The sequence below is a fragment of the Leucoraja erinacea genome, chromosome 13 (genome assembly GCF_028641065.1).
Source record: "Leucoraja erinacea ecotype New England chromosome 13, Leri_hhj_1, whole genome shotgun sequence".
In the NCBI taxonomy this organism is placed as follows: Eukaryota; Metazoa; Chordata; class Chondrichthyes; order Rajiformes; family Rajidae; genus Leucoraja; species Leucoraja erinaceus.
The window spans coordinates 46,269,522-46,275,503 of NC_073389.1; positions in this window are offsets into that span (position 1 = coordinate 46,269,522).

Below are 5,982 nucleotides of genomic sequence, written 5' to 3' on the forward strand. Positions count from 1 at the left end.
CCCTTCCATATCTCTATTTTCTCTCTCCCCTTACTCTCAGTCTGAAGAAAGGGTTCGACCTGAAACATCACCTATTTCTTTTCTCCAGAGATGCTGCCTGTCGCACTGAGTTACTCCAGCATTTACTGTCTATCTCCGGTGTAAACCAGCATTTTAGTTTAGTTTAGTTTAGTTTAGAGATACAGCGTGGAAACAGGCCCTTCGGTCCACCAAGTCCTCGCCGACCAGCAATCCCCGCACACTAACGCTATCGTACAAACACTGGGGACAATTTACAATTATTACCAAACCTGTACATCTTTGGAGTGTGGGAGGAAACTGGAGATCTCAGAGAAAACCCACGCAGGTCACGGGGAGAACGTAAAATCTCCGTTCAGACAGCACCCATAGTCAGGATCGAACCTGGGCCTCTGGCGCTGTTAGGCAGCAACTCTACCCCTGTGCCACCGTGCCTCCCCTTCTGCAGTTCTCACCCACACATTGAAGAGCCATTGTCAGTTTCCAAAAATACATCAGCACGGGTTAATGGCTTTCGGTACAAAATGGGGGGGTGGAACAGTGTTAGTTACAGTCGGCAGTAATGTATAAAAACGTGCTCCATCAGCATTGATAGAATGAACAATCTCTTCAGAAGTAAATAATATATGAAAAACCCAGGCTTCTATTATGGATGAATCATCCGTGGAGTTTCTCAGAAAACATTGGATTAATAATAACCTGATTTCTTTGCATTTAAGGATGACAGTCAGAAGGAATTAGATTTTCCTGCAGTAAAGTGGGTTTGATTAAATTAATGTGCCTGGAGAAGAGAAGACTCCTTTGGATCAGCAAGGCAATCAACGCGTGTCACTCCTGATGGTGGCAGCTCCTAGAATACTTTGATGTAGCGCTTTCTGGCTGTTTCATCTTTGTTGCTGATGACAGCCTGTCTGTATTAATAAAACGTGCACTTTTATATACATATAGAAATTTCCACTGTACATGATTACTTGGAGCTGGCTACGGTCGGGTGAAAAGCCAACTCCTCTCTGGTTCACTTCAATGCCAAATCCTTGAAATACACAGAATACCTGATGTAGTCTCGGCCCGAAGTAGTCGCCCATTCCTCCTCTCCGGAGATGCTGCCTGTCCCGCTGAGTTACTCCAGCATTTCGCGTCGATCCACATACACTAGTTCTATCCTACAGACTAGGGACAAGTTTATCGAGCCAATTAATCTTCAAACTGCAGGTTACACAGAAAAGCTGGAGAAACTCAGCGGGTGCAGCAGCATCTATGGAGCGAAGGAAATAGGCAACGTTTCGGGCCGAAACCCTTCTTCAAACTGCACGTCAGTTGAGTGTGGGAGGAAACCAGAACTGCCGGACAAAGCCCACGCGGTCACAGGGAGAACAAAGAAACTCCATGCAGAGAGTGCCCATAGTCAGGATCGAACCAGGGTCTCTGGCGCTGTAAAGGCAGCAACTCTACCGCTGCCTCGCTTGTGCGATCCTAAAATATATGAGTGAGACAGACATGAAAGGTTCTGGTGAGGTGAATGAAGCTTAACGCATTGGAGGAAGGAACTGCAGATGCTGGTTTACACCGAAGATAGACACAAAATGCTGGAGTAACCTAGTGGGACAGGCAGCATCTCTGGAGAGAAGGAATAGGTAACGTTTCAGACCCTTCTTCAGACTGTGCCTGTGTTACTCCAGCATTTTGTGTCTATCTTCGGTTAGAAGGGTCTCAACCGAAATGTCACCCGTTGCTTCTATCCAGAGATGCTGCTTGTCCCGCTGAGTTACTCCAGCATTTTGTGTCTATCTTCGGTATAAACCAGCATCTGCAGTTCCTTCCTACACATACACAGAATAGTACATGCTTTTACATACACGCAGGCAGACATACACATGTACTTAATCATGTATGCAAAATCACGTGTGCACACTCACACACGAGTATGTCAGCCTGCACTTAAATATATATACATTCAAGCACACCGAACTTGCACTTGGAAAGACCACATGCTAACAGGTAAACGAACAGTGCACATGTGCTACATTATAGACCAGAGTACAGCACAGGAACAGGCCCTACAGTCCACAATGTCTGTACTGAACACAATGCCATATTTATGTACTAAATGAGTGCTTAGTGCACCTCACATGCAGGTTGAGATTAGTTATTGATTCACTAATCCCCTCTATCGGCATGTGATCCATATCCCTCCAATCCCTGCATATCCATCTAAAAGAAGACACACAAACCACGGCAGGTGGCGCAGTGGTAGAGTTGCTGCCTTCCAGCGCCCGAGACCCGGGTTCGATCCTGACTGCGGGTGCTGTCTGTACAGAGTTCGTACGATCTCCCCATGACTGCGTGGGTCTGCATAGCAATGGAGAGGGGGCCAGGGATTGTGATTTGCTGAGTTGCTCTAACGATACGATACGATAGAACTTTATTGATCCCAGGAAGGAAATTGATCTGCCAACGGTCATCAAAGCACAAAATACCTGAAACATGAGATTAAAGTGATGAGTGGAAAGGATTGCACAGATTGGGGGGAGGGGGGGGGGGGGGGGGGGGGGGGGGGGGGGGGGGCATGGGGGGGGGGGGGGGGGGAGTTGGTCTCTGTCCCAATCTACCCCTCGACAGAACGGGAAGGAGTTGTACAGTTTGATATCCACAGGGAAGAAAGATCTCCTGTGGCGTTCTGTCCTACATCTTGGTGGAACCAGTCTGTTTCTGAAGGTGATCTTCAGGTTGGTCAGTGTGTCATGGAGGGGGTGAGCTGTATTGTCCAGGATGCACCGTAGTTCTCCCCTCCAAGACCACCTCCCATGAATCCATCTCCGCCCCCAGAACAGAGCCAGCCTCCTGGAGCTGGAGCTCTGCTACATAGAGGTAGTATGGACCTGAGAGGCCCAATGTCACCCTCGTGTACTTCATATCTCATTATTTATTGAATTTTCCAGCCTGTAAACTGGCCTGCAGTGACATTCAATGAATATATTGTACTTTCATTTATGGCCTGTCCAGCCGGAGTCTGAAGTGTGTTATTTTGTGTTAACTTCAGCTGAACGAAATGAAACAGTTCACAACGCACTTTCAATTTGGAGTTTATTAGGTTTTTCATGAGCTTTTTAAAAATTCATTCACGAGCTGTAAACATCACCGGAAAAGCTGGCAATTATTGTCCATCTCTATTTGATATGTTTAAGAAGGTCAATTGAGAATTGTGTGAATGCCTGCATTGTTTTCTTCTAATCTAAGCAATGCAGGCTCCATGGAGAAATGCAAAGTGCTATAAAACATGGCAAATCTGGCTATTCACCTAACCACGCTGCATATGCACCACATAGATCACTGCTTCAAACTGGCAGACTGTGGGTGGGGAACAGGGAAGGACAATGGATTTCCTTCAGCCCCAGGATGGGGTGGCACGGTGGCGTAGTGGTAGAGTTACTGCGCCTTACAGCGCCAGGGACCCCGGTTCGATCCTGACTGTGGGTGCTGTCTGTACGGAGTTTGTACATTCTCACCATGACCACGTGGGTCTTCTCCAGGTGCTCTGGTTTCCCCCCACCATCCAAAGACGTACAAGTTTAATTGCCTTCTGTACATTGTTCTTAGTATGTCGGATAGAGCTAGTGTACGGGGTGATCGCTGGTCGGCATGGGCTTGGTGGGCAGAAGGGCCTGTTTTCCGTGCTGTAAAGTCTAAAGGACGTGAATGAGATAGGTTGGAATATGTGGAAATCTGATAGCTTCATTATCACTATTTTGTTTTATTTCAATACTTGTTTATTTACGTGAATGATATCCCACACTCCATGTGGTGGGAATTGAGTCCATACCCCCAGAAGTATCATCTAAGTTTCTGAATGAAACTTCAGCAGTTTCACCACAGTACCATGGAACTCTGCTTGAAATGCCCACTCTAATCTAACAAGCAACATTTAACGATGACTGCTGTTCTGTGTAGTTTAGGCTGTCAGCCAAATCTCATATATAAAGCATATGTGACATCTTCTGGGTTAGTTTGATTTGACCATCCTGACACTCAATCAGCGAGATCCTTCACATATTCTCCAGGATCATTGAGTTACGTAACGTTTAATTATTTAATCTCCATCAAAACTCAAGGGACTAAAATCAAAAGATTTCAAAGCTCATGATGTTTTCGTTTAGTTCAGTTTACTTTAGTTTAGTTTAGAGAAACAGTGCGGAAACAGGCCCTTCAGCCCACCGAGTCCGTGCCAACCAGCGATCCCCGCACACTAACAGTATCCCACACACACACTCGGGGCAATTTACACTTATACCGAGCCAAGTGTCGGAGGAAACTTATAGAAACATATAAAATTATAAAACGACTGGACAAGCTAGACACAGGAAAAATTTTCCCAATGTAGGGCGAGTCCAGAACCAGGGGCCACAGTCATAAAGGGGAAGCCATTTAAGACTGAGGTGAGAAAAAACTTTTTCACCCAGAGTGTTGTGAATTTGTGGAATTCCCTGCCGGAGGGCAGTGGAGGCCACATCGCTGGATGGATTTAAGAGAGAGTTAGATAGAGCTCTAGGGGCTAGTGGAGTCAAGGGATATGGGGAGAAGGCAGGCACGGGTTATTGATTGGGGATGATCAGCCATGATCACAATGAATGGCGTGGCTGGCTCGAATGGCATGGCCTCATCCTGCACCTATTTTGTATGTTTCTATGAAATCAAAGATCTCAGAGAAAACCCACGTAGGTTATGGGGAGAACGTACAAAGTCTGTACAGCACCCGTAGCTGGGATCGAACCCGGGTCTCTGGCGCTGAATGCGCTGTAAGGCAGCAACCCTACTGCTGCGCCACTGTGCCGCCCCTATGTGAAATTATAACTAAACCATTTCTAAGTCTTGTGGTAAATTTCCCTCAATATTTGATGTAAAGGAAAGATGGAACCATAGAAGAGAGAAAATATTGTTTAGGATGTCAATTTGATTTTCTTTCTTGAATTGTCCTTGTAACTTGTTAAATTGCTTGTAATACAGCTTATCAGGATGTGGTTTATGAGGGTCTGCTGTGAAAAGGTCGGCACAGTGGCACATAGATAGAGTTGCTGCCTTACAGCACCAGGAACCCGGGTTAAATCCTGAGTACGGGTGCTGTCTGTATGTGGTTTGTACATTCTCCCTGTGACCACGTGGGCTTTCTCTGGGGGCTCCGGTTTCCTCCCACACTCCAAAGACGCCCAGCTTTGTAGGTTAATTGGCTTTGGTAAAATTGTAAATTGTCCCTGGTGTGTAGGGTAGTGCTGGTGCACAGGGTGATCGCTGGGCGGCATGGACTAGATGGGCCAAATGGCCTGTGTCTGCGCTGTGTCTCCAAACTCCAAAGTCTAAATTTAAAACATGTCTGAAAGAGTAACAAAGCACGTCCTCACGGCAGGCTTATATTTCCACCATAGTCCCGCATCACATCAATACAAATCATTTCACGTTGAATGCAATATTTTTTAAATTTTGTAAAGTTGTGTTTAAAGAAGTCATAAAACCAAGAATTCCATTCAGCTTCCAGTAAGTTTCATAAAGATCCCAGCTCCAAAATAAAACATCCTTTATTTCCCACTCTCAGTTTAACCAATTTTAACATCCTCGCTTTTATGAGCTGCTGGATACAGATTTATTGAAATCAGTGTGACAACTTTCCAGGAGAGGATGCGATTTGAAATCACCCAGATACAAAGACAGTAATTAACCCGGCTAATTACCACATCCACTGTATAAATAGGAAGCGTGAGAGAGGCCAGACGATTCTGATTTCACTGGTAAATGCACAGATTGGCTCACTAAGTACTGGCTGTACGCCTGAATTTCAGCGGGGTGTTTGGTCATCTCTAGTTTTATCATTTAGAGATACAGCGTGGAAACAGGCCCTTTGGCCCACTGTGTCCACGCCAACCACAATCACCCTTGCACTAGTTCTATCCTCCAAGCAATTCAGTTTAGTTTATT